Genomic DNA, 10,290 nt, shown 5'->3' on the forward strand with positions numbered 1-10,290 from the left:
CATTGAGAAATAGCACTATTGGATAGCTCTACCCATTCATTTCCTTTAGGTATAAGGCTATGGGATATCTCTACCTGTTCACTTTCTTAATGGATAGCGCTATCGGATAGCTCTACTCGAACAGTATTAACTATAGATCTTTTTCCTACACAAGGTAGGAATGGCAGGAGAGGTACACCAGGTATTAATGTTTGCTATTAGTCTGCACATACGCCAGTCTGGTGCGTGGGTACACCCCATTGCGTGGTTTGTAATCAACGCGGGCACCCGAAGGGCGCGCAATCAATCATATAAATTACTGAAATGGTAATTTTAGCTTAAGCCCTGAGGACAAATATCTTGACTCAGCACATAACTTAAAGATTTTTTTTCAAAAATAATTTTATTGAATGGGAAGAGACTAGAAGACATTCATCTGAAATTAATGAATGACGTTAATATCAAAGCCATACTGTATTATTAATATTATTATTATTATTATTATTATTATTATTATTATATACTGTATGACATATAGTACAATTATTATATGGATCTTCTTTAGCTTCTAAATTCCAACGCATTGTCATAAAGAGAGAATGGGGAGTATGGAAGGGCTGTATAACTGCATTTTCCTCAGCACATGACTGAATTATTCTGTTTAAGCATTAAACATCACATTTAATAACAGAATTATACATATATGATTCTTTGGGCTCCAACATTTACTAAATGTTCTTGAGAGAACTCAACACAGAACCTCCCATCATTGCTATGAGCAGGAGCTGGTGCAGACAAGTGTATTTTCCGTCCAACAAAATCATACTGAAAGGGACACTGTCACCTGAATTTGGAGGGAACAATCTTCAGCCATGGAGGCTGGGTTTTTGGGTTTTTGATTCACCCTTTCCTTACCCGCTGGCTGCATGCTGGCTGCAATATTGGATTGAAGTTCATTCTCTGTCCTCCGTAGTACACGCCTGGGCAAGGCAAGATTGCACTCTGCAGGCATGTACTACGGAGGACAGAGAATGAACTTCAATCCAATATTGCAGCCAGCATGCAGCCAGCGGGTAAGGAAAGGGTGAATCAAAAACCCCAAAACCCCGCCTCCATGGTTGAAGATTGTTCCCTCTAAATTCAGGTGACAGTGTCCCTTTAAACATACTCAGACTTATGGTAGTCAATGAGGCCATGCACATGTCTGATTTTTCTCAGATAGAGACTGAAAGATGAAAAAAATTGCTGCATGCCTAAGTTTGATCTGATAGGGATTGCATTCAGCCATGCATGTCAATGGGAAACATCTGACTGCACTTGGATGTCATCTGAGTGTAGTCCAATTTCCCCACAGAATGGAGAAGACGGAGAATTTTTTTTCTCCATCCTCTCCTAATCCTAGAGAATAGCATCACACCATGATCAGACTCAAATCAAATTCTGATCAGAGTTTGATCAGAGTGTCATTTACATAATCGATCCGACTCTCCGATAAGAACCTACAGCCATCTGCACTTGCCCTAAGAGTTTTGTATCGAGAAATATGTCAGCAAAAATTCACTGGGGAGCCATACTTATGTACGGTTCACAAGTCGCTCTCTCCGAATAGCATGTGTTGGATTTACTAATGTCATGCATACTTTTTTGGCGAGTCTGCTATTGACTTAGCATAGAGATACAGGGTTAGTGGGTGTTCTCGTCCAATGGCACAACTGTCTTTAGGAAGACTGCATGGACCAGGGCTCATACCACTGAATGCCTGCTCTCTCTCCCCGTGGGCAGAACACTACTCAGAAAACACAGGGTGAGGGTAAAACAGTGTGGCAATGATTTATTGAACCACCAACACAAAGTAACATATAAAAAAGTCCCAGCAAATGCCCAAGATGGTGCAAATTACAGAGTCTCACCCTTCCGCTGACTCACTGGGATCATAGCTGCTTCCAGTGCCGAATAGCCCCTCCAGCGGCTTTCCGCTTTTGGCGGGCCTCCACAGAGAGGAGGTAATGACAAGCTTAGGAAGGTGACAGTCCATTGATGTACGAGGCCAGGTGACTTGAGTGTCCCAACCTGGATTCTCTAAACATCCTCGAGGGTTCAGTGATGGTCAATGAAGCAGCTCCTCATTTCTTCAGTTGGAGCCATGATGCCATGACTCCTGTAATGTAGAGTCTCCCTAAATACAGGCAGATCCTCCTTTTTACAAGTCACAACTTCTCATTCAGGAATTGCTCCCCCCAGGCTTGGGGGAAGGTGGAAGGAGGCCATCCCTCATTGCTGGAGTGTTCAAACAACATGCATAGATTGCCCTTCATATTGCAGAATATCAATGGGTCATCAACATATTAAAAAACATTCGAACATTGTGCCATTGTTTCCCAAAGATAGTAGAAGACTACTAGGACTGCAAAACAAGGACAGATACAAAAGCTAATCAGCAGCTAGGTCAACAAATGGCAGCCATTTAATTCAATTACAATAGGGGTCAACAGTCATTCTTACCTGAATTTTAGCTCATGTCCCTGGGCCTACCGAAATAACGTCTCGATAATTCAGATTAAATGCAGTGTTGCCACACTTAGGAACTGGAAAAGAAATCCAAGTGTGGAAAAACAACTAAACGCCATAATACTGCCAAGTAAAATCTCAGTCTTCCAGAAAAGTGATTTCAGTAAGTGCAGAATTACAGTGTTCTGCTTTATCACTATGAGGCTGATCATAAGGTATTACCGGCACTTTACTATCGGACATAGATCTCAACTGCAGACTATTTCCACCAGAATGCCACTCTTCCTTTATGTTATCTATTCCCTAACTTATAAGCACAGATGTTTTTACAGTTTTGGCAGACCAGGCTGGTTTGTGTTGTAAAATATTCATTTTAATAACAGCGGGCACATCTCAAGCGACGGTAATTATGGAGAAAAAAAGAAAAAAAAAAAACAGAAAACGTTTACTCCTCGCTAATGACATATATCTCAATAACCATTTTATATAGATTTATGACTCGGTCCTCTGTCTGCAAATTGCTCCCTGGCTTCTAAAAAGGCTGCGAGAGGGAGATTACCTTACGTGGCTCTGATAATAATAAATAAGCACTCCCATAAGTTTTTTTCTATTTGTTCCACATGACAAAGTATATGAACTATGGAGTGCAGGTCCGTACTTAACAGCAAAAATGACGGCGAATATGAGCTTTAAATTGGAAGAGAAGCAGTCTTCGGGAACACGCAATCTGTCCTGTACAAGACTGTGCATCTGGACGGCAAGCATTGTTATTCCACACTAGGGTGTCCTTGGGCATGGCTGGAATATATTTTCTGTTTATTCCTAGAGACATCTAATTAAATGTTATGGTCCGAGGAAAAGCTGTGCATGAGGCCAGATTCTCTGCTCTGGATAATATCATTGTCATTTTTTTCTAATTTGTATTAACTGTTTGCCCCCATGTACAGCAATTCAAGCATTTCAAACAGGAAAGTCATGTAAAGCAAGGATATAATTGCCATAATTGGATGTTGGTTGTGGTGGGTCCTTATGAAACATCTGCAGAAGTCTATTATTGGTCAAGGAGAGTGCCAGGAGAAGAGGTTAGTTCTTAAAAGCATTTTAGAATAAAGGCAGCCAAAGCTCAAGTTTCGTCAAATAAAAAATATTCCAGAGAACCTTGGGGAGATGTGGACATTAGGTTGTAAATTAAGGACCTTTCTAAAAAGAAGTTACAATAGATACAACATTACTATTACTAGTTTTAAATTCCTAAAACGAACATATTAATAATTAGTATTTTCTATTAGAGCTTGTATGCTGTAGGACATACTGAATCTGATGCTAAATTTTATTCTGTAAAAAGGGTTATTGGCTTCTATGACAATACCAATAGACTCAAACAAGATTGTTGAGGTCCAATTTATCCTAACAAACAGAGAAAGTCCCTTACCTAATTTCTACAAGGAGGTAAGGACTTTTAGTAGCATCTAGAGAAGTTCCGGAAAACTGTTTAGTCATGCACTGTCCAAGTTCACTAACAAAGCAAGACCCTAGAAACTGTAAGTCAGCAGAGCAATGGTGCAATAGTAATGATATAACCACCACCAAATTTCCATAAGGAAGTGAGATTTTGGATAGCAGATGTTGAGATGTTCAATTTCTGCCCATACTCTCTCATGGTCTACTACAATTTCTCCCAGGTGCTATATCTCTGTTAGAGAACCAGACATTATTTTTGGCCAATATCCATCTATATACTGCAAGTTAACTTCTAAAATAATCGAAAATTGCTAGATCTGCATTAAAATGTTTAAACCAGGAATGTACGGTCTTTGCTGGTGCAAGGGAATCATTGTCATATTGAAAAACTCTCATATTGATAGTACATGTCATCTATGCCTAGTAGATTCAGTATCCACTTCAAAGATTCTCACTAGTGAAGATCATATTGATCCACAGATAATTAACTTCAATTTCCTGAAAGTTGAAGGTTCTTGGGAAATGGATGAGTTTGCAGTAAAATTTGAATGACTCTGTTAAAAAAATAAATGTATAGCTCCATTTCCTGCACTACTAGACTAGTCACAGAATGGGCTTATGACATCAGGTGCAGCCAGGCAGACTTCCCCATATAGCTCATAGGCTGTATTCTACCGCAGTCAATCAGGAAGGACTGTCACGGCCAGATTAAAAAATGGGTGCCAGCCAAGGAGCGCCATTTTATGCCTTCATAGTGTAAGGTAAGGAAGTCAGCAAGCAAACCTCATCCCACATAGCAATAGAAAAAGGCCAAAATTGAATTGTGTTGTACTACTACACTAGTGAAATACATTGAAAAAGGAAGTGTTAGTTGTTCTGAATAATCAAAAAGATTTACATTGAAGATTTACAGTGAAGTATCGTACCTGACTTTTTAATGTGACCGTCAATTCATTGATCTGTGATACCTTGATCAATTCTTTGATCAATATAACATTTAGGGTTAGGTTTTTAATCAAGGGGGCTGATAGTGTTTTAAAAATCAAAAGTAAATATTTGAAAACATTATACAGAAGATTCACTTTTTGCATGAATCTTTGACTATTTCAATTTGGCAACCGTACAACTCACAAGAACTATACTATGGACTGTCTTTGGATTTTTAGGTTGTGTTCCTATATCCTGTAGGACACCTGTTAATTATGTGTTCCATTTTGGGCAGGGGTATTTATTTACTTAAACCTAATATTTCAATAAAAATTATTAGCGGAAATTGAATTATTTCACTTTTCAGGTCTGTTTTGAAATCGCTAAACTGGAGATAAATATTCATGCCACAACAATATAAAAAAGGCTGCCTGGTGTTGCATTCACATAGTTTGCAAGTTTGGCTAGATATTGCTTGTAACACATTTTGGTAAAGGACTTGTATTCACAGTTGTACTTGTGTCCAAAATGTATACTAAACCAAAACATGGCACCAGTAACATACATGGCACCGTGAGAGAAATAATTATTTTTACCACAATAAATTCTGGCGAGTGGCACTATGAGCAGCACCATCAACCCTTCTGGCAGCAATTTTCAAGACAGAAAAAGTACTACCTAATGCAGGTTACAATGACCTTACTTTGCCTCTTGTAAGCATATCACTTGGGAGGAAGTAGAAGGTGTAACGGCATACATGTCACAAGACTCTTCTCAGTCATAGCAGGATGATGTTGCCTCTGACAGAGACGCCATCAGGTTGAGCAAGAGTTTTGCTCAGTCAGTCAACCTCTTCTGCTACCAAAATATTCCATGCTGTACAGAGCAGAATTTACATTCTGTTAATGACACCTGTTTCTTTTCTATCCAATTTCTTAGAGACATGATGGTGGGAGCGCTGGCAGTGGTAGTACACTCTGAACCGGAGCATATGTTGAGATGGGAATCTAAAGGGGAGAAGGTACAAAGCTCTTGCCATTCCCTACACAGGGAACTGTTAGCTAAATTCAGGATATTGATGATTCTGTGGTGGGCAGCACCTGGGAATCAAAAGGGTGGGAGGCAGTGATGTCATCAGAGGAGCAGGGTATTAGCCTCCATAAACACAGTGCACTGACGTGTGCCTAAGATCGCCTGTTCTTCAGTCAGCATTCGAGCATTTGTTGCTGCATGTGATGTTGATGGAGTAGAATCAACAGCAAGGTCTGCTGGTGGTGGTGGCGAGTTGTATGTGAAAGCATATTGTGGGATTTCTTTTGAACATTGCCGCCAGATGAAACTTTGGCAGTCTGCAGGTGCTGCAAGAGGAAAATAAGCCGTGAACGCACCAGCTTGCAAAGAGTAGGTACTACAGTTCTTTAACGACACATGAAGCAACCTCAACTGCTTATTTGGGAGAAGCAAGGTGGCTAGCAATTATAGCAAGCCTCAAGTAGTCCTTTTACTCTTCTTGTCACACTCGTATCTCTGCCAATCAGGCAACATTTTTGTGTAATACCTGGTCAGTGTCTTCATCACTATCATAATTGTCATCCAGCACTACTGTTAGTCATATTCAGAGTACACCTCTGAAGTGGAAACTAAATTGGCTCATTACGAGCATAAGATGTGTTACTTGATCTGTGAAACGTTCACAGACGATGCCTGCTGACTGCACAACTGAACAGCAATCCTTTGCAATACTTTTAGACACAATGCTCCTCTATAAATGTCTGCGATAGACCAACAATGTGTAGTTGAGACACATGATGAACCAGATGTTTTCTCTGCCATTGCAAAAACTTGACACACTTCAGCAAATTGAAAGAGGTGGACACATACCGTAAGTTCAGTTGTACCTAGACTAAGTCCTTTCTCAGGTAAATACCCTGATCACATGGGCCAGTGTTCTCTTTGCTTACTGTCATGTCCTTCCAACAGTGTAATGTCAGAAGGGGTATTCAGAGTGGCCGGTGACTTTGTCACCAAGTGAACCAGGTTATCCTCCATAAGTGTGATTAACCTTACAGATGCTAAAATGAATCAGGAATGAATCACTGCCAACTTTCTATGGCTGATGCCAATGATGAAATCAGCTATACTATTATCTTACCTAACTGTTATGATACGGTGGTCTAGCAGCAACATGGAACGAGCTCTGAAGGAAGTGGTAACTGTACTGACCGCAGTCCCTAAGCTCAACACAACACTAGAAGTAGCCGTGGAATGCTCCTAACTCTCCCTAGGCATCTCGTCACAGCCTAAGAGCTAACTACCTCTAAAGATAGAAGTAGGAAAGCTATCTTGCCTCAGAGAAAATCCCCAAAGGATAGATTAGCCCCCCACAAATAATGACTGTGAGTGGAGAGGGAAAAGACATACACAGAATGAAACCAGGATGAGCACAGGAGGCCAGTCTAACTAAATAGATAGGACAGGATGGAATACTGTGCAGTCAGTATAAAACACTACAAAAATCCACGCAGAGTTTACAAAAAATCTCCACACCTGACTAAAGGTGTGGAGGGCAAATCTGCCTCCCAGAGCTTCCAGCAAGACAGAATTAATTCACACTGATAAGCTGGACAAACATAGAAAGCACAGAATGGATAAGTCCACAATCTATAGACAGAAAAGGGCAAGCAAAAACTTAGCTTAGCTGAACTGGTCAGGATAACAGGGAACTCCAAAGAGATGTGAATCCAACCAGGAACGATTTACAAGTGGCACTAGCTGAAGATAGAGCCAGACTTAAATAGCCGAGCAGAAGAGACGATAAGTGGAGGCAGCTGATGACAGCTAACTCCAAGGAGCAGCCATACCACTAGAAACCACAAGAGGGAGCCCAAGAGCAGAACTCACAAAAGTGCCACTTACAACCACCGGAGGGAGCCCAAGAGCAGAATTCACAACACCTAACTGTCTGTTATTATCTCTTCTCCTTCACTGCTCTTCTGCTGTCAGTGCCAATGGATCGTTCTCAACCAGGCATTGACTTACTGTCATAGTTTGTCATCTATACTGTAGTACTGCCACGACTGCTGTTGCTGAGGATAATTGAAAAAATCCAGTCCTGTTGAGCCGAACTCCAATTTTTTCTATTATTCTTAGTGTCAGGCCAGGGCGAGGCTGGTGTCTCAGCCTCAGGTGGATGAGCATAGAGCAACTGGGTGAGCTGGAATCAAGTTTATATACTGCTGTTGCTGAGCCTACACTACCAGACATGACCTTGCCTGCCCATCCTTATTTTCTACCTTGTGTCTTCTGCCACTGCCATTGCTATCACACAACCATGACAGCCATACATTTCCTGTCTTCCTGCCCACTACGGATTACAGTGCTAGACTGTGCTTCTGATGTCATTGTCTGGTCTGGTCACAGTGGTTGTGAGTCATACGTGTGGACTCCTCATGTATGGGAATTCTTTTCCGCATTGCCAGGGGACCAATCTATTGCATTGTGCAGCCTATGCTATTGGAAAATAAGCTGGTTACTTCCCAGCATACATCGAATAGGATCTATTTCTCTCCGTCAGACCATGAAACGACATCACATATTCATGTGGAGAAAGCAAACTGACTACAAGATGAGCGAAGTTCAAGCTGTCCTCATTCCTTTCCTCGTGATCATCTTTCTTGTAAAACAGTCTGCACCCCCAAGTGTTGCCTTGTCATTGTTATCAGCTCTATCATGGCAATTAGCTTCTGCTTTCCATAAACTTCCTCATTTACCTCCATGGCATAGTCAAGTCTCATTTTGAGAGCCCCAAAACCATTTGTTCAATCATCCAATTACATGGAAATTGTGCTCCCAGATATTTAAATTCACCACAATTGATGTTAGACTGCCTGGATTTTATTGCCTGCACTACGGCAAATAGAAGATACCTAGCTGACAGAACTTATTGTATCAAAAAGCGCTCTCTGTCAGGTTTGGGAACAAAATGCAACATTTTTTTAACCGACAATTATCGTATTACATTCATCAATTTTTCGATGCAACAAAATCACGTTCTTTCTAATGAAGGGTGAAATTACTTATTATCATTACTGCATCTGGGTTGAATTTTCCTGGTATCGCTTTTTCAGGATCGAGAGAAAGGGCAAAATTGTTGGAATTATCCTGCCAACGTTCTTTATTAGTGAAATTTAAAAAAAATTCAATTTTTTCAAAATTATTCAGAAATATTTTGGGAGGTAGAATTTGTATATTAGCAGTAGAACTATGTTCCTTAATCGGTATTGCTTTTGAACCGTAAATGGTTCAGACCGTATATCTGACCAGGAGAACTTCCTGAAAAGTGAACACTTCCACGTATGTGTGGCCCTTGCGGAGGGCAAAATAGTTGAAAATATATAAACATATGATATAGTAGACCAGATGGTTCATCTGCCAATGCAAAATCGAATGCACATCAGCAAACAGAGTTGCAATACCTGAACAACCAGGTTCAGTCATATCTAGATTGTGACCTTTCTCAAGCAGATGTCCTAAGCCTTGATCCCGTAGATTTCTGGGTTAACAAATTTGCAATAGCTGCACCATTATATCCAACCTCAGCGTAATGTGAGACAGGGTGCTCAGCATGGCTGGTGGATTTTGCACAACAAATCGGAATGTCTGCTGTATATGTGTGACACAAGTCACTACTGACCACTACTCACGGACTAGCCGTGAGGCAGAGTGGTCTAGAGGTCCAAGGTCAGAAGCCAAGTTATATACGTCAAAGACGAAGGGATAAGACAAAGACAGGGACAAAGCCCGGGGTCACATACTGTAACTAAGGTCTGAATGCATCAAAGGCAAAAGGGGTTATACAAATGGGAAAACCCAAGGTTTGTCCACAAAAGATCAGAATATCGGAATAAAGAGCACAAAGTAACACACACCACTTAGCTGAAGCTAAAATTGGCAATGATCTTACGTTGCCAGCCAGCTAAATAGCCTGGCAATTATCTGGAAAGGAAACCACCTGGATGAAGCTCAAACAATACACTGACAGCCCGACATTTCCCTGACATCCATAGGGCAGCTAAGCTGTCACTCACTGCACTGAGATTCCTTGAGTCACAGGATTGTGTCAATAGTTTTGAAATACTTAATATTTGTTAATATACATCAAGCATGTACAGGATCAGTGCAGACTTTTGTGCACTGATTTTATCAAATGTCCGCAGATAGTGTTGTGCACACCTCACAATAATCATGTCAAACCAACTTCCCTATACATGAATTATAAGGGAAAAAGAGGCTAGGGCAGAATTTACAAATGTAATAAAAATATATTTTTAATAAAGAATAGATTAAAAACAATAATATTCAACAGGAAATCCTCTTCATAAAAAATAGCCGGGAACAACATACAAGTAGAAAAAC

The sequence above is a fragment of the Ranitomeya imitator genome, chromosome 4, assembly GCF_032444005.1.
Source record: "Ranitomeya imitator isolate aRanImi1 chromosome 4, aRanImi1.pri, whole genome shotgun sequence".
In the NCBI taxonomy this organism is placed as follows: Eukaryota; Metazoa; Chordata; class Amphibia; order Anura; family Dendrobatidae; genus Ranitomeya; species Ranitomeya imitator.